The 24589-nt window shown below is 45.1% G+C and overlaps 1 long non-coding RNA gene across 1 annotated transcript; it reads left to right on the top strand.

Moving 5' to 3' along the window:
* The first annotated feature begins 18399 nt into the window (after positions 1 to 18399).
* On the top strand, positions 18400 to 20396 carry LOC135878699 (uncharacterized). The gene is made up of 2 exons (XR_010561397.1): positions 18400 to 18484; positions 20091 to 20396. It is a non-coding gene; the product is annotated as an uncharacterized LOC135878699 (long non-coding RNA).
* The last annotated feature ends 4193 nt before the right edge of the window (positions 20397 to 24589 follow it).

Genomic DNA, 24589 nt, shown 5'->3' with positions numbered 1-24589 from the left:
AGGCAGTGCCATTGGGATAATATTAGATTTTAGCTGGAATAGACAATACTAATGCATACTGATTTTGAGAAACATCCACTGGCGATAATGCTACTTTACTGGTCAGTCTATACCCCAGTCTGAGTTCTAGTAGAGCATTACGATCTGTGGCTGTTTGATTGTTGTACCTAAAATACACTGGCAATCCTTCTAGGAGGCAAACAAAAGTTGTAGAAAACATCCCTTGTTCCCCTGTGTTCTTGGAAAGTCATCAAACTGTTCAACATGCGGGGCTGAGAAATTTAATTTCAGATCTTGGCCAAATTTGCATGCCAAGTATCATCTTGGCAAAGACAGTTCTTTCATCCTGTGATTAGAAAGAACCCAAACCCGATCCTTTTGTCTGCATCATTTCTAGAGCCATGCATCATTCAAGATACAGCTCTGATGTGGTGTGATGCCCCATTAGAGGTAAGCGCTACTGTTATAGCCTCATCCAAAGGGTGGGGCTTCAGGGTAAGAGCGACTTCCTGGGCACATTATGATTCATAGATTTGTAAGGCCAGCAAGGATCTTCCTCCTGCATAACAAAGGCCACAAAAGCTGAAAATCAGCTAACACATACTGGTTTCTGGAAGCAGCTTTGCTGGCATAGGGTATGAATGCTAGACTGGTACTAAATAGCTTTTCTTGGCAGTGTTTTAGAAAGAGTCTCACTGGGGGCACAATCCTGCTAGGCACTAAGTACTCCCAACTCATGAGATGCTCCCTTAGGGGGAGAATGGGAGGGTGAGGCAGCCCCCTTTAATCTGCCTTTTTAGAGGGCTCAGATTAAATAGACGTGGGTTCCCCTTGCCATCACCAGTCCTGTACAAGTTAAAAGCCGTGAACTTGGGCTTTAAAGTATTTATCAGCAAAACTGAACAGAGCCACACTAGATATCTGTGATGCTGACAAACCTGAATGAGGGTGAAAAAAAAATCACTATTTCAGGCCCTGAAGCAGAAGTTTGTTTACCTGTTTCTGTGCACAGCTCCCAGCTGGGCCGGGCCTATGCTAGCCCTTTCTCCATACACGGACATCACATTCTCTCGACATTTGATGACTGGCCATTTATCACCCCCATCCAGAGTAAATTCACGGTGAAGGCAGCTTTGCATGTCTTTGAGTGAAATTGAATTTTTTGGCCCGTTCCTTTTTTCACTCTGTTCATTTTAAACTTTACCCAGGTGCAAATTTCCCCCATATAACATTAGCAACTCTCACTGGAGATGTCTTAATAATGAAATAGAATAGGGAATGCGTGGGGGGTGTGCAGGGTCACCCCCTTGCCCCCCAGATTTGCTGCTTGGCTTGTAAGAGCATGCACACATGGACTGAGCATGCTCAGTAACACTGCTGAAGCCGCTGCCCTCACTCCGCTCCCCCCGTCCCTCCCCACTATTGGCAGGCACTGGTCCCTGGGCACTGCATCAAGAGCATGAGCTTCAGCTAGAACAAAGGTGTTATCTTGAGTACCTGCTGAAAATAAAGTTCTACACAAGGCTGAAAGCCAGGAACCTTTTCTTAGAAAACGGGCACAGTCAACAAGGGTGCTTAACTGGGGGAGGGATAACTCAGTGGTTTGAGCATTGGCCTGCTAAACCCAGGGTTATGAGTTCAATCCTTGAGGGGGCCACTTAGGGATCTGGGGCAAAATCAGTTCTTGGTCCTGCTAGTGAAGGCAGTGGGCTGGACTTGATGACCTTTCGGGGTCCCTTCCAGTTCTATGAGATAGGTATATCTCCATATATATTAAGGTCTAGTCCACAGGAAGTTTTTGTAGAGGCATAGCTATTTTGGTTGGTGGTGGGATTTTTTACCAAAATAATTATACCGGTACAACCCCTAATGTGAGCACAGTTGTACTGGTATTAAGGTGCCTTATACATTTTAGCTGACTCCTCTTTCCATATGGGAACAAGCTAGACCAGCATAATCATATTTACACTGGTGGAACTGCAGCCACACTGCGGGCTTTGTAGCCCTTTAAAGATCTACTGTTTTAACTATATCAGTATAATTAATGTGTAGAGTAGTCCTAAGGCCCTGGTGATTCTATGAGGTGGTTTATAGTCTTCTTTGTCTAGCGTGGGTTAAAAAATTAAAATCAAATAAAGAGGGGGAAATAAGCAAACCTTGTCCATACTCTTGTGCCAGCAACATACAATAGGGCCTTATCCTACAAAGGTTGGGTACTGAGTGTGACTCTGACTACACAGTGTTGCCAGCTCTTGCAATTTTATTGCAGGTGTTGTGATATTTGGTATTTTTTCTTAAAGCCCCAGCTCCTGGAATCACAGAATTGTGTGAGAATCTCAGCTTTCATTTGAAAAAATTAAGCAAGTGTAAAGTGCTGGCTCATCACAAGTCCCTGAAGTACCTACTGCCACACCCAGAGTCTCTTTCAAGGCCCAGTTTTATTTCCCAAACATGGGCAAAGCACAAAAATAGTTCCTCAGCCCTCCCTGGCTACAGCTTGTGGACTTTCCCCTTTGCCTTCCTGCAGGATTCTTTCTTGCTTTTTCACTGAGGTGGCCACTCACATGTTCCCAGAATATCAGACATTCTGGTACTTCTGGGCACACCCCTGCCAGCGTGACCCACCCCCGCTAGCGTGATGCTGTGTGAGGTCAGGCCGCAAGGGGGGGCACCATCTTTAAAAGCGCCCCCTCTCACCCGGCATGACCTCCTACGCCGTATGCGTGGTGCCATTTTTAAGAGTTGGAGGGGGCAGAGCATGTGTTCCCTGTCCAATACCGGACAAACCATGTCCAGTACCGGAGGGGGGACAAGCATCTCAAAAGAGGACCGTCAGTTGGACAAGTCAGTGGCCTCCCTATTGAGCACCACCTCCCTGGGCTTTCTCCCTAGAGACTCTCTTCCCCCAACAGTTTCCCACTGCCTCCCCTCCCAGGGGACTCTGGCAGCCTCTCCCAGGGAACTTCCTGCTGCTCCTGCACCCCTTCCTTACTGGCAGCCTGGCTCTTTATAGCCCCAGATGCTGACCCGCCCTGTTCATTGGCCAATCTGGGATCACCTGTTCTAGCACAGCGAGGCTGGACCTGCTTCATTTTGCCAGCCAGCCTTTGACAGCAAGTTTCTAGTGCTCCTGGTTATGGAGAAAAGATGGACTATACGGCTCTAAAAAGGGAAATACCCAACCCCAAAAACTATTTTAAACAGGGCCTGGCACCAAACATATTTGTGGGCCCCCATGGAGGCAATGGAGCACGGCGCGGGGAGATCAGTCCCCGGAGCGAGGGGCCAGCCAGAGGCAATGCGGAATGGGATGGCATGGCAGGGGCGGCCCCGCTCTGCCCAGCGTGAGGGCACTATTTACAAACTGGCAGTTGCCAGACACATCGTGCCCTGCCCGGCCCTGTGCTGCCAGCATGCCCCTTCCCGTTTGAGGTGGGCCTATGCCACACCACACAGCCCCCCCCGCCCAACAACCCCCGACTCCCTATGGCCAGAGGCCACCCCCGGACCCACCAACATATGCACAGCACCACCCCTGCCCACAGCCCCACCACAACTGCCCAGCACCCCCCACTCCCTAGTGCCCCAACACACACAGATCCTCCCTGCCCCTTCACAGTCCAGCACCCCTCATATGCCCCAAAGACCCACTCCTCCAAGCCCTGCCTCCTGGCCGCACTCACCGGCCCTGCTGGGAGGTAACTGTGTCTGCTGGGCTGAGCCGGCAGTGCAGCCAGGGCCGGTCCCAGGGCCGGGAATTGCTCCATCCCCTCGGGAATGACGCGATAAGCCAGGCCAGGACCTGCCCCGGCCGGAGTCCCTCAAGACTCACTTGCCTGTAGGGGCCCAACCAAGCTCTCTACACTGTTCCACCCACCCCTGGCTGAGACTGGCCAGGCTTCTGCACCAGTCCAGGCGGCTCAGCTCTGGGGAGACAGGTGGGGCCCCACAGGTGGTGGGAAGCAGAAACTGCCCAGAGCCGGAGGTGCACTGGGGTCCGGCCAGGGGGCTGAGAGGAGCAGGGGGTGGGGCCAGGGGGCAGAGAGGAGCCCTCAGCCAGCGGGCAGGCTGAGAGGAACAAGTGGTGGGCAGGGGGAGCCAGCGGGGTCTCGGGGCGCAGTGCAAGTGGAGAAGGCCAGGGCCCCTTCTGAGCATGGGCCCGGCTCCATGGAGCCACTGGCACCATTGTAAACCCAGCACTGATTTTAAATCTCCTAATTGCTAAGCCAATCTCATGGTTTTGTGGGGCCTGACTCATGATTTTTGAATTCTTGTGATTGGCAATACTGCTACTGTGAGTAATTTCCATAAAGTCAATGTAATAAGCCTGTGCTGACTCCCCGATCCAGGGCTGATCAGTGCCGGCCCTGGCCTAGTGCAGGGAAATCATCCTAGGTGCTATTCTAACCTATACCAGGAGGTCCCCAAAAAGTCCACCCACCAACTGGGAGGCTAGATAGAATGTAGCACTTCCAGTATTGCCTACCCCAAGTGTTCAAAAATCTGAATCAGGTTCCCTGAAAATCATGATATTGGCGTAGCAATCATGAGAGATTTTTTTTTTTACAAAGCACAATACATTTTGGGTTCTTTCTATTTTCTTTCTGTTTTTTTTTTTTTTTTTTTACCTACAGAGTGCACTTGGGTCCTGTTTTCAAGCTTTTCTCCATAACCATGAGGGCTTTTGAAAAATGAAAGCTGCAATACTTTCCTATGCACATGACTCCATGAGCTGGTGCTTTAAGAAAAACATCCAATATCATGAGACTTGCAATAAAACAGCAAGCGTTGGCAACAGTGCAGTGGTTTTCTAGACCCACCCTTCCCTGTCTAATGGGCTTTTCCCTAGGGCTGGGGGGTGAGGCACTCTGGCTGTGGGCCAGCTGAGATTTCTCTAATACTGCAGGAATTCTCAGCCACCCAGATCTACCTGCTTCCTGGCCACTTTGTGCTACCAAAAAGATACAAAGGGGCTGCCAGACACCAGATAATCTGTTCTGTTTTTCTAAGGTTCTTACTGCAAACAGGGAGAAATTATTTACATTTTTTGTTCATAATTTTTTTCATAATCTGATCTGAAGAAAAGGTTTTGCTTTTGTTGGTCATGAGGGCGGCGCAGCACAAAGAGATTAAAAAGAGAGGATGTTTATTCAGCAAGCAGTAACATGCAGGTTAAAAAGTTGAGCGGAGGAGCTCTCTCCTGTAGCTTTCATTTTAATTTCTGTTTTTAAATGCTTGATCTTGGCTTTTCTGGAGGTACTTGGAGGCAAGCCATGCTGCAGGTGTGTCTTGTTATTAATGTGGCGCTATGGCTCGTTATCCACATCCAAATCCCTCCTCTAAACTCTCCTTTGCTGTGATGCCCACAAAAAACTTGACAACAACCGCTGGTGTGCAGAGATCACCATGCTGACCAATTTCTCCTTGTACTCCCCGTCTACCTGGCTAGTCATCTGTTGTCTTTTGGTACGCTCTTAGGGACCATCTTTTTATTGTTTCTTTGTACAGGGCCTAGCACAATGTGGTCTTAGACCATGGCGAGGGCTCCTAGGCACTACGGGAATACACGCATGTCAATAACATAAATAAGTAAATACATAATTTTAATAATAAAATGACACATTCAGTGCTATTCTAATTTGAAGGTGCAGGGCTTGAAATTCCTAATATGCTCCCGGATAGGTCATTCTTGAGCAGGGCACTAGTCTTTGAAAAGCACCTGACCACTGGTTTACCTAGCACCATTTAGCAGCATGTGGCATTTTCCGCCCATAGTTCTTGCGCCTGTCCCCAAAAGTGATAGTATCTTTGTGTTCTATTTACGGGTAGGAAAACAGGCACAGAGACTCCAGGTGTTTTGCCTTAGGTCACTCAGGAAATCAGTGGCAGAGCCTGGGATAGAACTTGTGTGCCATTATGGGCATTTTTTTTGTTTTTTGTTTTTTTGTCTTCAAACACAAGGCCAAATTCTATCAGGCACTGCACATATTCATCCACCAATAAATTCATGCCTGAGGGCAGGACCATGGGGATGAAGGGGCCTCTACTCTAGCTTCGCCACTTCCACCTCCCCAAAGCTGCAGGGAGGTTGTTCTATGGGCTTTCTGCAGCAGGCATTATAGAGGGGGCCAGTGCTCTTTGCATAAACCCTTAATCAATGATTCCTGGCTTGGTTTGGAGGAGAGGGAGGTTGTGTGTAGGACTGCGCACCTCCTGATGTGTGAGGTACTGGAATGGGGTTGGGAATACTGATAAGCATTTCAAGTGTTGTTTGTTTTCAGCTAGGATTATCAGCTGGTATTATGAAGGGGTTAGCAATTGGAGGTTTGACACAATGGCCTGAATTCAGCGCTGATCTGCTCTCCGTGCAATCCCAGAGACTTCCATAGGATTGCAGTGGGTGTGAATACTATATGGTGTGTGGAGCTTGCTATGTTAGTATGAAAGTGATCAGAAAGGCATATAAAAGTCACTGTATGCAAACAAGTGTCAGTTTCCCATTGTTCATTACTCGCTTGTTCTAATGTTCCTTTAAAGAAACACCAACAGGAGCCTGTTTGGAGAGTCTGATAGCTAGAGGGGACCCTGCATTTGGCTCTGCTTGTTTGCATTCAGCTGCCTTTACTCATGCTATATAGTCTTGTCTTGCTGTGATATGCAAAACTCAATAAAAACAAACAGCATGCAAAGAGGAAAGGCCTGCCCCTGCTGCCCTTCCTCGCCTGAGTAGTCCCATGGATCCTACATGGGAAAGGGCTGTGAGTTCAGACTCAAAATAAGGCCCCTGGGCCAAATCTCGCAGAAGACAGATATGATTTGAGGCAAGCCGAGCACTCTAGAACAGTGGTCTCCAAACTTTTTTGATCGCGCACCCCATTAGTAAAAATTTTTTGAGCACACATCCCCTGCTCCTGGCCGAACTGTCGAAGAAAAAAAAAAAAAAGCCGCTCGGACTCCTGGCCGAACTGCCGAGAGGGGGGAGAAAAAAGCGGCACTGCTCTGGCGGCGCTCCTCCTGCTGCACACCCTGAAGGATCCTCTTCCACCCCACTTTGGAGATCACTGCTCTAGAAAATGTGCCCAGAAATCACAAAGTTGAAGGACTAAGTCCTGCACTCCCTGGTGTACAGCCAGGTCTAAGCCCACCACCACTGCAGAATAGGGAGGGAAGATGTTCAGACAAAGCCTGCTGCTTTCCCCAAAGAGTTTTGTCCTTGTACATCTGTGCTGCATGCACCCCTCTGACCATGCCCCAATATACCTATATCTCCTCCCTCCTGCAGTGGTGCATGAGCATGCAGAGCGCCCATGGGCAGCAGGTGAAGCTTCTCCTAGGGAAGGCTAGCTCCCTGTCCCGCCTCTTCCACCCGCGGCCCTACCCACACTCCACCCCTGCTCCACTCCAGGCCCCGCCCCCTGGCCCTCCGCCCCCTCGCTGCTACTCACTGCATCCCTCCTCTCCTCCCCCCCCCCGAGGCCGCCTCGTCCCTCCTCTCCTCTACCCCCTCCCCCTCACCACTCGCGTGCTCCATGTTCCTCCTCCCCAAGGCCCCCACTGCTCATGCTCTCTGCATCTCTCCTCTCCTCCACCCTCCTCCCCCACGGGGATGGGGCCAGGTAAGGAGTGAACAGTGGGCAGGGGGGTTTCAAGGGGGAGGGGGTGGAGGAGAGGAGGGATGTGGCAGAGAGGGGTGGAGGACAGGAGGGAGGCTGCGGGTGGGGGGGGTCTCATGGGATGGGGGACGTGAAGAGAGATGCAGTGGGGGTCTCGCGGAGAGGGGGGTGGAGGAGCGGAGGGACGTGGTGAGCAATGGGGACCTCTGGAGAGGGGGGGTGGAGTGGAGGAGAGGAGCAAGGAGGGACTCGCCAGACAGCGGTGGGAGGTGGAGGCCTCGGGGAAGAGGCAGAGCACAGGTGGAGGCCCCACAGCCCAGGCATCCAGCAGTAGGTTGGCAGTGGCTGCACCAGGGGAGGTTTAGCCTGTATGGTTTCTGCTGTGTTTGGTTCTTAGGTGACCACAGAAAGCTGCTCAAGATTTGGGCCTGATTGGCTACAAAATATGTTATTGAGCTATTCTTTCCCCTCCCTTTGGAATGTAGGCAGTGTTGAATCCCAGTAGTTCAAGGTAGAATGCTGGCCTCTGCCAGGATCAGGCTAAATGAAAGTGGCAGCTGAATTCCAACTGAGGGAAGTGTGCTGTATATCAGTGCACAGGGCCAGATTTATGGGGCAGGCGACCGCCTGGGGTGCTGGGCTCGGGGTCCTCTTTTTGTTGTTAGTGACAAAAGGGAAAATATTATGTTTTCAGTTATTCCGTATGTGGATTCATTTTTCACTGACCTCCTAGAATGTTCTGGACCTTTGTAGAATCTCGTGGAACCTTCCAGACTTTCTGAGAACTACATTTTCCTTGAACCTCCTAGAATGTTGTCAGCCCTCGCAAATATATAAGGGGTAGGGCGTCGTCAGTCAGGCAGTGAGATATGAGAACAAATTGAGAGCCCAGCTGCAATATTGTGAACCTTGTTTTATTGTGTAATTATGAAAGTGTACTTGTGTTTTAAGATTTGAAGAGTGTAAGTAGCTACTAATAAAGGACATATTTAATGAGATGCCAGAGATATCTATCAAACCCCTGTCTATGCAACAATATAAAAGAAATACTGTTACTACTTTTGCCATGCTTAACACGTAATGTTTGATGACTTTCTAAGACTGCGAAACATAGACGTTTGCTCTCCCTAATACTGTTTGTTTTCCCCAGTAGAAAATATAAGATGACCCCAAAGCAGATTTGCCTGAAGATAAGGAATGGAAATGTGAGAAAAGTGATGGAGGGGGGCGGTCGCCAAAGACGCTCCTTGCCTGGGGAGCCATTTGGTCTAGGGCCGGCCTTGCCAGTGCACTATGTGGTTTTGTTGTCTCTGTACTGCATTTTTAAATGTTTAAGCACACTGTTGCTATACAGACACAGCAGCCATTTTGTTCTCAGAGTTGCGGCAAACTGTATGGAGGAAGCACACACACTATGCTTCTCTCTCTCTCTCTCTCTCTCATATGAAAACTTTGCTTTTGTTCTCTTCTGTTTTCCTTAATTTGAAACAAAACTCATTTTAGACTTATATGATTTCACCTATTTCCCTTTCATTTAGGGAACCCCCCAGAAACAAAACAACAACAAAAAATAAACCTAAGAACTTGACCCCCTCTAAAAAGAAAGGCAGTTGAGTGAATGTTCATTACATTTTACAGAATACATGTGTCCAAATTTTAGTTTACAGCATACATTTAAAAGTAATTTATAGACTCCTATAAAGGGGTTTATAATAAAAATGCCAGTATTATTTAATTATTTAATTAGGCGGCACAAATTATGCCATTATAATAATTGTCTGTGTTTTAGATGGAAAAATCATTATCAAGGATTCCTGGATATAAGAACCAGTACTAATGTATGCAATATATGTACAGTGCATTTGTTCAGGCTGGTACCTTTAGGTTATTCATCCTTTCCATGTCTCTGTGATGCTCACATAGTTTATTGCAAATTTTCATTTATTAAGAGATTACCTGACTGCAGTTTGTTTTATTATACCGCAGATGATAACTGAACTTTAAATTAGCTGTAAGACTTCTGTTAGAAATGGGCTGAATAGGACTTCTTCATAGGAAGCCAAATACTAAACAATGGCTTCTAGTCAATCAAGAGTGAAATTCTTTCACGTGTGCGGTGTGTGTAAGGTCCTCCAACAATGTTAGCCATCTGTGTGTGGATGGTGGTGTGGTTTGGGATTATTAGGATGTATACCAGTACTGGAAAACTCTAAAAAGCAGGTCTTTATGCCAGTCTTAAATAGGCCAGCCCATTGGGCCTTGGCTAGAAAATGGACAGATGCTGCTGAATCTACACTTATGTAGACACAGCGACCCAAAACCCAGGCAGAAGAACAATGTCCACTGTACCAGCCCAGATGCTGGACTGGTGGCTGCAAAGGAGCTGTGACGGAGCGTGCCTATGAGCCATCTATAAAAAGGGAAATAAAAACAACCCAGGTAACTACAGACCAGTTAGTTTAACTTCTGTGCCAGGGAAGATAATGGAGCAAGTAATTAAGGAAATCATCTGCAAACACTTGGAAGGTGGTAAGGTGATCGGGAACTGCCAGCATGGATTTGTAAAGAACAAATCATGTCAAACCAATCTGATAGCTTTCTTTGATAGGATAACGAGTCTTGTGGATAAGGGAGAAGCTGTGGATGTGGTATACCTAGACTTTAGTAAGGCATTTGATACAGTCTCGCATGATATTCTTATCGATAAACTAGGCAAATACAATTTAGATGGGGCTACTATAAGGTGGGTGCATAACTGGCTGGATAACCGTACTCAGAGAGTAGTTATTAATGGTTCCCAATCCTGCTGGAAAGGCATAATGAGTGGGGTTCCGCAGGGGTCTGTTTTGGGACCGGCTCTGTTCAATATCTTCATTAACGACTTAGATATTGGCATAGAAAGTACGCTTATTAAGTTTGCGGATGATACCAAACTGGGAGGGATTGCAACTGCTTTGGAGGACAGGGTCATAATTCAAAATGATCTGGACAAATTGGAGAAATGGTCTGAGTTAAACAGGATGAAGTTTAACAAAGACAAATGCAAAGTGCTCCACTTAGGAAGAAAAAATCAGTTTCACACATACAGAATGGGAAGAGACTGTCTAGGAAGGAGTACGGCAGAAAGGGATCTAGGGGTTATAGTGGACCACAAGCTAAATATGAGTCAACAGTGTGATGCTGTTGCAAAAAAAGCAGACATGATTCTGGGATGTATTAACAGGTGTGTTGTGAGCAAGACACGAGAAGTCATTCTTCCGCTCTACTCTGCTCTGGTTAGGCCTCAGCTGGAGTATTGCGTCCAGTTCTGGGCACCGCATTTCAAGAAAGATGTGGAGAAATTGGAAAGGATCCAGAGAAGAGCAACAAAAATGATTAAAGGTCTTGAGAACATGACCTATGAAGGAAGGCTGAAAGAATTGGGTTTGTTTAGTTTGGAAAAGAGAAGACTGAGAGGGGACATGATAGCAGTTTTCAGGTATCTAAAAGGGAGTCATAAGGAGGAGGGAGAAAACGTGTTCACCTTAGCCTCTAAGGATAGAACAAGAAGCAATGGGCTTAAACTGCAGCAAGGGAGGTCTAGGTTGGACATTAGGAAAAAGTTCCTAACTGTCAGGGTGGTTAAACACTGGAATAAATTGCCTAGGGAGGTTGTGGAATCTCCATCTCTGGAGATATTTAAGAGTAGGTTAGATAAATGTCTATCAGGGATGGTCTAGACAGTATTTGGTCCTGCCATGCGGGCAGGGGACTGGACTCGATGACCTCTCGAGGTCCCTTCCAGTCCTAGAATCTATGAATCTATAGGTGTAAATTAGAGCTAATCAGAAAAGAGATTATTTGTTGTGGTGAATTTTGACTTTTTGGCAAAATATTGAAAACCAGTGCTTATTTTGAACTGAAATATTTTTGGTTTTGGCAAAAACAAACACAAAAATCAGTTTTTGAGTGTTTGGTTTTTCAACTACGTATTAATATTTTCCAGGGAACACAGACACTTTCTGTGAAAATGTTTGTTTAATCAAAGCCCAAACTTTCCATGAAAACAGTTTTGATGGAAAATATTTGAACAGCCCTAGCTCAAATCCATTGTGCTCTGTCTCTGCCATAGAGTTCCCCCTCACCAATGTTGTGTAGTTGGGCTTTGTGTGTGTGCGCGTGTGTGTGTGCGTGTGCAGTGCAGGGGGGATTACAGCCCAAATCAATATGAAGATTGAAGAATACAAAGCAGTTGTGGAAAAAATATTTCATCAAAGCATTGAAGATGTCACTCTGTTGTAAATTCATAGCATGTCTATTGCAATTATTTCATCGCTATCAATGGAGAAGTATATTATAAATATACTAAATATATACTAAAAATAGATGAAAAATCAGAACCTTATTGTTTTGATCCCAATTTCATATTTAAAGGAAGTAATCATTGGCAAAATTCTCTTCCCAACAGTGCTGTGATGTTAGCTTTGGTTAACACAAACATTTTTTGTGTATCAAATACATGAAGAAGAAATGTATCAATTAACATCCCCAGCTGGGCAAATAATTCACAATGAATAATTTACTTGACAAAAATCCTAACGTGTTCTATCACAAATTGTCTGCATGCAAATTCTAATAATCTTGAATGTATTTATTCATAACTATTCCTTAAATTTCTGCAATTAATACTTGGCAATTTGTGTGTTATCAAGCAGTTAGCTGTATTTAACATTTGAGCTGTTTTGATTGGTCATACAAGTCACATGGTATGAGTCGGTCCCCTGATGGGATGAATTTAGCTGCTAAAATCAGGACTCTGGTGTTGTGATTGATTGTGCCTATTAATTCAAAAATTGCTCTCTGGAAATATTGTATAGCATTCATTTTAAAATTCTGTGTTTCTGAGAACATTCCTGCCAGTAAACTTATCAGCTGGAACTTTCACACAATGCAAGTACAATGGAGCTCGAACACAGTCCACAAGAATTCATTTTAAAATTCAAACAAGTACTTGTGGACAACGTTTTGCAGTATTTCTCCAGCTTTACTAACATCAAGAGCCATGTGACCAGAGCTGGTTGGAAAAATTCAGATGAAAAGTTTTTTCATCATAATTTGCCCATTTATTTAAATAAAAATGTTTAATAGAAATGGTTCAATTTCAACTAATTTCTAATGGAACCAGGCAGGGTTTTGAAACCTGCTTGGTTTCCTTCCAGCTCACTCGCTGGCTCCTCTGTAGCATGGGCTTCCAGGGTCCATGTCAGACCTGCAATGCGAACTTCCCTGGAGCTTGGGATCCCTGACCTTCCAGGGTCATGCCATGCTGACTGCCTTGGAGCCAGAACCACAGAGCTTCCTGACTCCCAGGCCAGCTGGGTTGCCCGACTCCTGGCAGGGGGGCTGAAGGAGAACCAGGAGCCTGGATGCCCCAGCTGAATTGGAAGCCTCAGAACTTGGGAACCAACACTTTGGGGTGCTTTTTTTGGAATGCCACTGGACCTAGAACAATGCTACTCTTTGTCTACACCAGGGGTCGGCAACCTTTCAGAAGTGGTGTGCCGCGTCTTCATTTATTTATTCTAATTTAAGGTTTCGCATGCCAGTAATACATTTTAACATTTTTAGAAGGTCTCTTTCTATAGGTCTATAATATATAACTAAACTATTGTTGTATGTAAAGTAAATAAGGTTTTTAAAATGTTTAAGAAGCTTCATTTAAAATTAAATTAAAATGCAGAGCCCCCCGGACCAGTGGCCAGGACCCGGGCAGTGTGAATGCCACTGAAAATCAGCTCACGTGCCGCCTTCGGCATGCGTGCCATAGGTTCCCTACCCCTGGTCTACACAGTGAATATGAAACAAACTTTAATCTCATCCCTACTCTGTATTTTTTCCAAGGGAAAAAAAAGCATATCCTTTCTGTGAACTCAAACTCAGTTTGGCCCCGTTCCTGTGATCAGCTCTTCATGATCTTACTCTCCCTTCTACACTTGAGAGAAATGATGGTGCTATATTTCACTGCAAACACTGACCCAACCTTTAAATCTGCACAGAACATAGGCTTAGGAAGGATTTCTTTGCTTTTGAAAGCTCCCATAGGTGAGATTTACCATAAGTAAGAATGGTGAGTTAGTTTGAGAATAAAACAAGATTGAAGCTAATCCTTTGCATGTATTAACCATTTTAGGATTTAAATCAATTTGCTTCTGGTTTGGGGGCCTCTAAGGGAACCCCTCCCCCAGTGCATTGTTGGAGGAAGTATGGTTTAGTTGTCGGAGTAGGGCCTTGGGAATCAGTTCTGTTCTTGACTCTGTCACTCACTTGTGGTGTAACTGAGTGAGTCACATACCTCTGTACATGTTTTACAGATAAGCTATATGTGAAGCAGAAACATGTACCTATTTCGTATAGTATCAGCTTTCGTTATTGCTTGTAAAACACTTTGAGATCTCTGGATGACAGGTTTTCTACAAGGAGCTGCCTACATTACACTCTTATCAAGTTCAATAAAATTGTGACGCATGGAGTTAGCTGACACAATGCTGACTGACTGGTCTGAGGCTAGGTCTACACTGCAGCGGGGGTCCGACCTAAGATACGCAACTTCAGCTACGTGAATACCGTAGCTGAAGTTGCGTATTTTAGGTCGGCTTACCTGGCGGTGAGGACGCGGGAAAGTCGACCGCTGCCGCGCTGCCGCCAACTCCGCTGCCGCCTCTTGCCGAGGTGGATTTCCGGAGTCGACGGCAGAGAGATCAGGGATCGATTTTACCGCGTCTTCACTAGACGCGGTAAGTCGATCCCCGATAAACCGATTGCTACCCGCCGGATCGGCGGGTAGTGAAGACAAAGCCTTAGTTAGTCTTAAAGGTGCCACAGGACTCTGTTGCTTTTGACTGGTCACTGTGGATGCTGATCACAATTTGGCCTGCCTACACCGGTGATGGTGTCAGCTAACTTCACTTTTCACAACCATATTTGACTAAGCTCACATTTTCTAATGCAGCAAAGCCATAAGAGCAATGTATTGTTATGATCAGTAAAGATGTTTAACTCCTGAAAAGAGGGCTTTACAATGGGAATGCCTGACACAACTTAGTGTATAGTGGTGCTATAATATATACTTTTGTGGCATACGTTTAAGTAAATTCAAAGTACTGTAAGTGGCACCTGAACTAATGATAACCATTTTACATGTATTTACATCGTTTTCACTCTGGTGAAAGTCTTGAAAAGAACGTGGAGGAGAGACACTGGGCAGAGTAAATGTTATTAGCAGAGTAAATGTGGCAGAATAATAACACTTTCTGAGAGAGTATCGGGGACAATGTAAACACAATGGAGAGGAAACAGCATCTTAAAGCTTTAATTGTGTGTTTGGGCAATAGTAAAGTCAACTGTGCCATTTCCAGTATAAAATCCCTGTATCCAGTACTAAATAGCATTAGAGTCTAAATAAGGATTTGAATACAAATGCCTTCAACTCCAGTAAGATACCGAGACTAAAGGATCTGTTCCATGAAACACAATATCTGCAGCCTATGTGAAAGGGAATCCCAGATCTGCTCTCTTTTAAGCTTAAAACTTGATTCAGGATGCAAAAATTGCACAAGTCCCTACAGAACTCTGATTCGGGGCCTTGGCAAAGATTCACTGCTCATCCCCACTTGACTATGACAGAGCTGGAGGTCTCGCCATTTGCCACACCTATATATGGAAAGCTGCCCACAGTGAAGTCAGTGATGCAAGAGTGATTCAGCTGAGAATGCTGAGGGAAAACACTGAAATGAGGACATGAGGGAGGGCTCAGAGGCTAGCTGACACAAGGTGTTCTTAAAGGAAAATGCACAGAGTTTGGGCTTATATCTGCCCTCACTCTGCCAAAAGGCATTGAATGTTGTGGATTATGTGGGATTTATCCAATAGGGAAACTCTTTCTCTGCATAGCACATGACAGCCCAAGAGACAATGACCTATCTTGCATGTATTTTTTCTAGTGGTCTGTGCTTCATTCAGTCAAAACTGCTTCTTTAGCAGAACAAACACACACAGGGCTACCACTTTTATGAATCTGGACATTACATACCATATGGTTTTGTCTGACCACTTTTACACATGTATCTGAATTCGTTTGCTTTGCATGCACAAATGTGCACCATTTGTAGTTTACATCAGTCAGCAGGAGGCCTAGCTCACTCATTTGGGAGATATCTAGACTAGCAAAAAGGTGTTTTTAAAAAGATGGCATATTTTAACCAACGTACTTTAAACACCTGGTGTAGGCAGGACAAGCTGTATTTTGACCTGTGTCGGCTGATTGAGATAAAACCTAGGCCTTCAGCTGGCTAATATGCATGAAAATATGTGTTCTGCCTAAGCTAGGCATTTAAAATGCTTTTCTCTTAGTTGAGACTTACGCTAGTGTAACTCATTGGTCAGTGTGTGGTACAGATCAACCTCTGTGCCCAATCTGCAGACCATATGAGTAGAGTCGGACCTTGCAGGGATTATAGGGTCCCTGGCACTGGGTCAGCTTCCCAGACAGGCTGCCTTGGAGTTAGGGTCCCCAGGGCTCCCCAGCTCCTTAGCAGCTCGCTAGGTGGGCTGTCATGGTTCCAGGGCTCCCTAGGACCTAGAGGACTCAGGCACACCAGCTCCCCAGCGAGATGGTGACCAGTTCTCCATCTGGCTGGCTACCGGGGGAGCCAGATGGCTGGTTCCCCACCTGCCTGGCTTCTTGGGCTGCCCTCCTGGAGTGGAGGTGGGTAACTCAACTCCTTGGCTGCTGGCCAGGAAGCCAAGCAGCTGTTCTGTGAAAAATCTGAGATTATTGTTTTTCATTCCACTACAGAACTAATTCCCCCCCCAAAAAAAAATCTTGGAAATTTTTGCAGAACGAAAAATCTCATTCCAGCTCAGCTCTATGTGTAAATCTGTTATAGCACCAGCAAGCTAAGATGAGTTGTGTCTTTATCTCAAACTGTAACAGCTCCTGCTTTTAGCTCTGGACTTCCCCAGTTTAATCCCCAGTGTGTCAGCCAAAATGGCAGCTGTTACACTGTCACTCACAAGATAGGTGCAATGTCACTCTTATGTAATCCAGGTTGAATAGGTAAATGTTCTTTGGCCACAATTCCTCTTCATTCTTCAGCTTGTTGTGTAACTGGTGGTTTGTGTCTAGGAGATAAGATAGTATATATGGTGTCCTGCTGGGAGGTATATCACGTTGCAGAGAATCATGGCTAAAAATGGGATTGTCCTAGCCATTGTGCAGGTTATAACTCTAAGTCTGTCTGTAAGAGCGCACGACTTGTTTTTGGGCAAGAGGGGTCCAACTCCTGGTTTTTCAGTTATATTGATTTTTTGGCGGAATAGGGAAAACCAACAACGTCGATTTTGGATCTTTCTGTTGGGGGCTGTCAGGCCAAAGCACCATCTCCCATAAAGCCTGCAGGAAAGCTGCACATAACTTAGCTTTGCATGCAGCCCCTTCCAACTGATGAACCTCAGAGAGGGGTGGAGGCCCAGGGGCTGCCACAGGCAAGGTGAGGGGCTGGCAGTTCGGGTCTTGTGCTGTCAGGATATGCTGAGGGGTAGTGCAGAGGCATTGGGCTCCAGTGGCTGCCCTAACAGCCATGCATTTTGCAAGATGATCCTCCTATAAACTTTTCACTCAGAGCGAACAATCCAGTGGGAATTCTGTCAGGGGAATCTCTATCTAGTTATTTCTATGGCCACCATTGCCATGCTATCTAACTCCTCCAAAACATTAATGCATATAGCCTCATGACACCCCTGAGGACTGGGGAAGTAGTACCCCCATTTCACAGATGGGGAATTGAGCACAGAAAGATTAAATGACCTGACCAAGGTCACACAGGAAGTCTGTGGTACAGCTGAAAGTTGACCTTGGACCTGCTGAGTGCCATTCTAGTGCCTTAACACCAGATCATCCCCCCTCTCCTCACTGGGTTGCAGACTCCTATATGGTTTCACCATGGGAGGGGATGATATGGGCTTTAATCAAATCTGTGCTGGGATCCTGTATGCTACTGCTGCCTCCTTCCTATTTATTTGCACATGCTTTGACCCTCAATGAATCTAAAGTTGCTCTCAGACACCAGTGTCATGCTCCAGGATTTTGATTACCCCATCTATCAGTGTGGTTTGTCACACTAAAAGGAACAGGAGGTAGACAGACAGCTGTTGTATCAGGGCTGCAGACAGAGCTGGGACCCTGAGTTTGTCATTAGAGGGAACAAGGCTCGGCCCCTGGGAGGGGCAGTGAGGGCCTCTGGGGGTGGGGCAGGCAAGGAAGGGGTCAGTCAGGATGGGAGCAGAGAGCATAGGGTCCCTGGTGGTGGTGGTGGTGGTGGTGGGAGCACAGTGTATCCTGTGCTGGGGGTGGGCGGGAGAAGCAGAAGGTCCCCATTGGTGGTGGTGGGAAGCAGAGGGGGAGCACAGGGCCCCCACTAGTGGGGGGGGGTTGTGGAGTGGGAAAGGGAAGTCAATCTCCAGGGGTGAGTCCTGCGGGAGTGGGCAGTGAGTGTGGGAAGAGCAGCTGAGGGGAAACAGTCCCTGGGGCAAGGATCCCTAGGGAATGGGAGCTGAAGAACAGTGCGGGGCTAGGAGCAGCTAAGTGGGTCTTGGGGTCTGTTTGCCCTCAGAGAAGCAGGGAGCACCCTCATGTCTCTGTGGGAAGAGAATGGGGACAGACCCTTCTCATCCAGAGCCATCATATCCACTAGCAGTTGCACCTTCAAGGGAAGGTGTATGTCCATACTATGCTGCAAATTCTGCCAGCAGGTGCTGAGCTCTTGGGGGATGAAGGCTGTGCTGCTGGCCAACACAGAGATCAACCTGTATGCCACCAACATCCCAACCGCCTGGTAAGTCCCGTTCAGCTACCACCAGCGAGCATCTCAACAGCTGACTAATATTACAGCAGCGCCTAAAGACCTTAATCAGTAGCAATCCCTCATTGTGCTCAGCACCATACAATAAGAAGGCCCAGTTCCTGCCCCACAGATCTCAATCTAATCCTTATAATTCCATATGGCAGGCAGGCAGGCAAGTAGTAGTATTCCCAGTTTACAGCAACGGGAACTGAGGCACGTCATCCAAACACAGAATGGTGCTTTAAAAATACATATATACAAATGCTAAATAATAAACAAGACTCAATTTTTTTCTCAACTTTAAAATGTGGAATTTTCTTGATGTTTGGTTTTAAATATTTTCCTGTGAGAACTGCAACTCAGTCACTGCCCTGTTGTGTTTATGAGCCTTCTGGAAAGTAACTAGCCTTTAAACAGAAGTGAAAGTGACTTGAAAGTGTCAGTTTGACTCCTGTTTAAAGTCAGTTTCTAGTCTATTATTATTTGTAGTAGGTAACACTCTTAGAGCCCCAGGCAGGTGCAGTATAAACTCGTGGGGCCTTGCACTAGTATAGGGGTTCTCAAACTGGGGGTTGGGACCCCTCAGGGGGTCACAAGGTCATTACATGGGGGGTTGCGAGCTGTCAACCTCCACCCCAAACCCTGCTTGCCTCCAGCATTTATAATGGTGTTAAATATATTAAAAAGTGTGTTTAATTTATTGTGGGGGTCGCACTCACATTGTGGAGGCTTGCGATGTGAAAGGGGTCGCCAGTAAAAAAGTTTGAGACCCACTGCACTAGTAAGAAGTTTCCAAATGTTAAATGATCTATTCCAAGCTTGGTGAACTGCAAAAAGTAAGTAGCCTAAATGATAGAAAGTAATCAAGATTTTTCTGCAATTGTTTCAATTGTTGTATTCAAGCGTTAGTAACAAAGTAAGAATATACATTAAAATTTTAAACCGAACCAGTGTCCCTTAAGTGACTTTGCCACAAGATTAGTTAGTATTAGAACATGTTAGTATTAGAACTGGAAATGTGTCTCAGCCCGGATCCCCATTCTGCTACTCTACCCTCAAGATTGCATTCTCTCCTAGCTAATGATTTAGGTCGACCCCCTCTCCCCCCAGTGTAGACCTAGCCTAAGATACGCAACTTCAGCTACGCGAATAGTGTAGCTGAAGTCGGCGTATCTTAGGTCGATTTACCTGGCCGTGAGGACGGCGGTGAGTCGACCGCTGCCGCTCCCCTGTCGACTCCGCTTCCGCTTCTCGCCGCGGTGGAGTTCCGGAGTCGACGGCTGAGCGATCGGGGATCGATTTTATCGCGTCTACACTAGATGCGATAAATCGATCCCCGATAGATCGATCACTACCCACGGATCTGGTGGGTAGTGGAGACGTACCCTCAGATGATGGATAATAAGAATGTTCATTGGCATATCTTGTATGTCCAGCCTGACAAAAATAAATGTGGGTTTTTCTTTAAAGTCCAGTTGTGGTCAGAAAAGGGGCTCTGTGGTGACATTTTTACAATGAAATACATCTACTTTCTCTATTTCAAGTCAAATCTGTTTATTTTATGGATACAAACATGTTTTTACTCTTAATGGTGCAGGAACCAATATCAGTCAAGGAAAGCAAACTGTATTCTGTTTGGCCTCATACATCAACGGAATTGTTGAATGCATTGCTGATGAAGATGAAAGAAGCAGAAAGAACCCAATTTGAATTTCAGAGTTAAGCAAGGGTAGGAATTAAAAATTTTTTCTTGTTAACTGATCAAATTTAATCTGGAGTCAGAGAATGAGTAACTATGTGTTAAGGCTCCAAAACTGATATCTCAAGGTTTGGGATTGGGAATATCTTGCTGTATTATCCCCTGATTGTTCTAAATTTACATATAAATTTAAAATATGGCTTTAATTGGTGTTTGTGTATATATTTTTTTCTTTCTTTATATAGGAATTAGATACAGTGCTCCTGTCAACTAATTTCTAAGTTATCTGCAAAACAAAAAAACAAAAACCAAAAAAACCCCAAACCAAAAAAACAAAACAAAAACAACCCTAGAGTTTTCAGGTGCCTAAGTAATCCCTGAAATCATGGGTAAAGTCGTGCCCCTCCCCCACCAAAGTCTGAAATGGTGCCCCAGTTGTAAGTTGTTTGTGTGTGGGGAGGGTTTTTGGTTCAATTTATCTTATGTGGCTTGGGAATGGTCTTTAACTAAGCTGAAAAAAAGCCACTTTTATACTGGAATAAGAGTGTCCAGATGGAGGAGTGATATGAGTTTAACTATACTGATATATTTATACTGGTATAACTGATAAAACTTTATTGGGCAGACAAACTCTCAGTCTCTCCAGAAAATGGGGAATTAAGCTCCTAGAAACACCCAACTGACTTGAACATTTTACCCTTTGTCTTGTTCAATATTTTTTTTTTTAAGAATTCACTTCATTGTGCCCCTAAGCTCCCACCCTTCCCCAGCCCCAAAGGCATAACCTTAAATGTAATCATTAGTTGGAACAATTGAAACCTTTAATCTGGTGCAGATGCCTAAAAAGGTTGAAATGTATAGATTTCCCTGGTATAGTTAGCCTAAAATTGTCTTGAAGGGCTACGCAGTTGCTTGAAGTAAGTAAAAACTGAAGAACCGCAAGTGATTTCCAAATCCGTATCTGTTATTTCTTCATAAGGAATGTTAAAGCAACCTTAAACAGTTAAATAACTTACAAAGTTGAGTGGGTTTTTTCCTTTTCCTTCCCTTTTTTTTTTTTTTTTAAATATCCAATTGCAGATGGACCAGAACTCCATGATGCTGAGAGATCAGTCCCGTCCTTTCCTTGGTGCAATTACATGACCACTTTAGGCTCTCAGGCATGTGAGGAGGGAGAATAAAAACAAGATGTGCAAGGATGTAAGTCAGGCTATAACCATGAACACCTAGTCAATGCCATCAAACAGCTGTCAAAGGAGATATTACTATCTTTCTTGCTGTTGAAAGGCAACCCAAGAGCCCCTGAAGACACAATGTCTGGGACATGTAGGTGAGAATTCTTCAATCTCTTCCTCAAATCTCAATCATCTAGATGTTTGCCTACAGAGAGGGCAACAGCAATAAATTGCATTAAATATAAATGAATACAGTAGAAATTCTTCCATGGATATTCTAGATATATCACTGTTATTGCCCATCTCAGAAGGATTATTGGGTGATGACTTGCCATCTCCTCTTTTAACTCCAGTTCATGAGTTAATCCTTCTGGCTGCCGTATGAAGCTGTGGGCAATTAATAATAATTCATCACTGTTTGCTGAAAGCATATTGCGTTGTGTGAAAGAGATGTAATCTCAAAATATATGAGGTAAAGTAAGGAGTGGAATTCGAGCGTTATTACACTAGAGTTTTATTAATAGGTTAGTGACTGTAGAAATAACAACAACAAAATCTATGTGTATAATTTGAAGGCAAACTCTCCCCTCTACTAATCCAGCCTTTCAGACCTGCCATAAACAATTGCATTTCAAGGGAAAGTTGCTGAGAAAAACAAAGTCCATTTAAAAAAAATAAACATGATACAAATGTCTGTCTAAAAATTCTAAGCCCTGAGTTGTTATGGGAAGATAACAATTTTATTAATTAGATGATCAATTATTACCATATTAGGATACCACTTCTTGGGCTGGTCCAGTGCAGCTTGTGTTTGTTTGGGATACTTTTATTATCCTCTTTGGCCGCCAATAATGAAATTGTTCCAGTGAGTTATTTAATGTAATTGCTATAATTCTTGAATCTGAACATTTACATCAACGTTGTGGGCTGATTACAAATACATTCACCGTATATTATCTATGTTGATTTTCAACATCTATACCGATTGTGTTCAGAAATAAACTGCCACGCTTGAGCTGTGAGAGTTTGCTCGTATTTCAAACTTTGTTTCCAATGCTTCCCTTAAAGAGACTGAACTCAGTAAAATAGATTGGCATACCTCAGCTAGTTCTCAGTGAACGCAATGCCCAGCACAGAGGCAGAATAGAAAGGGGAAGCAGTGAATAAAGCAATTATAGGAGCTGATAGGGAGATCCTGGGCCTGATCCAGCTCCCACTAACACTGAGGCCCAGATTGGTAGGTACCTAATGACCTTGGAGCATCTAGGCCAGTGGTTCTCAACCAATTTACCATTGTGGGCCGCATCCAATACTACCTGTGTGGCCCTGAGGATGTCACATGGGCTGCAGCTGTGTGCTAATTGGGCTGCAGGTTGAGAACCACTGATAGGCCTGAGAGTATTGCAAAGGGGTGGAGTATCAAATGCACCTTTCCTTTTATGGCTATAAATCAGACCCTTAATTCTACAGTGTAAACTGTCTCTAGTTTCCTGTGTAATACCACCACTTTCACATACATCTTCCAAACATGTAATAAACATGTTTATCCAAGTATGGAATATGCACGAATTGCTGTCACTCATTAATGAATGCACAATTGACTTGCACAACCTTGAATCACACTGTGTGCGTGAAGTATGAATGAGAAGTAAACAAGTTTGTTTCTCTCTTTGTTCTTTTGCACAGAGCAACCTGTTAATATATGTGTTATAGATAAAATGTTCCTGTGATAGTAACTTTAAAGAGCCATTTTAGGGTGCATGCCACCTCTTTGCTTATGTGACATATAGGACTCCAGACTTGAAAACTGTCTATTGCCTCAACTGGAATCTGCTGTTCCCACCAGCCTCCTTGCCCCAGCCCACCTTTGCTCTCTGAATTAGACAGCTGAATGTGAAACAGATTTACTTAAAAATGCATACAAAAGGGCATGGGGCGTATTAAACTTGAGAGGGATGACAGTGCCAGTCTGACTCATGGTTTGCCAGTCATAAAATAGTGTCACTGGTAACTCATGTAGCTACTTGTTTGCTCAGCCACAAACCAGTGTGTTATGTACCCTGTATGTGCATTGCACTCAAATAGCTAGAAAGCCCAATTAGCATAAAATTGTGTGTGTTCTTACATATAAGATCGCATTGGTATTCTTGCTGTTGAGCTCATATTTGCTTGCTGTAAGGAGCCATCTAGTGAGGGTTTATTGTACATAAAAGTGAAGAAACTGTTCTTTTAGCATTTTCATCTAGGCATGGAACTCTCTAGGTAAAAGTGACCAAACATTTTATTTTTATGTGCTAATTCTGTAGTCCTAACTATGGCAAACAATAACATTGCCATGTAGGAGTGGTGTGTTGTACTTCGTGATTATCATAGAATCATAGAATCATAGAATATCAGGGTTGGAAGGGACCTCAGGAGGTCATCTAGTCCAACCCCCTGCTCAAAGCAGGACCAATTCCCAACTAAATCATACCAGTCAGGGCTTTGTCAAGCCGGGCCTTAAAAACCTCCAAGGAAGGAGATTCCACCACCTCCCTAGGTAACGCATTCCAGTGCTTCACCACCCTCCTAGGGAAATAGTGTTTCCTAATATCCAACCTAGACCTCCCCCACTGCAACTTGAGACCATTGCTCCTTGTTCTGTCATCTGCCACCACTGAGAACAGCCGAGCTCCATCCTCTTTGGAACCCCCCCTTCAGGTAGTTGAAAGCAGCTATCAAATCCCCCCTCATTCTTCTCTTCTGGAGACTAAACAATCCCAGTTCCCTCAGCCTCTCCTCAAAAGTCATGTGCTCCAGACCGCTAATCATTTTTGTTGCCCTCCGCTGGACTCTTTCCAATTTTTCCACATCCTTCTTATAGTGTGGGGCCCAAAACTGGACACAGTACTCCAGATGAGGCCTCACCAATGTCGAATAAAGGGGAACGATCACGTTCCTCGATCTGCTGGCAATGCCCGTACTTATACAGCCCAAAATGCCGTTAGCCTTCTTGGCAACAAGAGCACACTGTTGACTCGTATCCAGCTTCTCGTCCACTGTGACCCCCTAGGTCCTTTTCTGCAGAACTGCTACCTAGCCATTCGGTCCCTAGTCTGTAGCAGTGCATAGGATTCTTCCGTCCTAAGTGCAGGACTCTGCACTTGTCCTTGTTGAACCTCATCAGGTTTTTTTTGGCCCAATCCACCTTATGTGGTGACCTTTCCTCTTTTTAAGAAATAC

This window comes from Emys orbicularis, chromosome 4 (genome assembly GCF_028017835.1).
Source record: "Emys orbicularis isolate rEmyOrb1 chromosome 4, rEmyOrb1.hap1, whole genome shotgun sequence".
Taxonomy (NCBI): Eukaryota; Metazoa; Chordata; order Testudines; family Emydidae; genus Emys; species Emys orbicularis.
The sequence above is the reverse complement of the archived record's forward strand: the minus strand, read 5'-3'. Positions and strand labels throughout refer to the sequence as shown.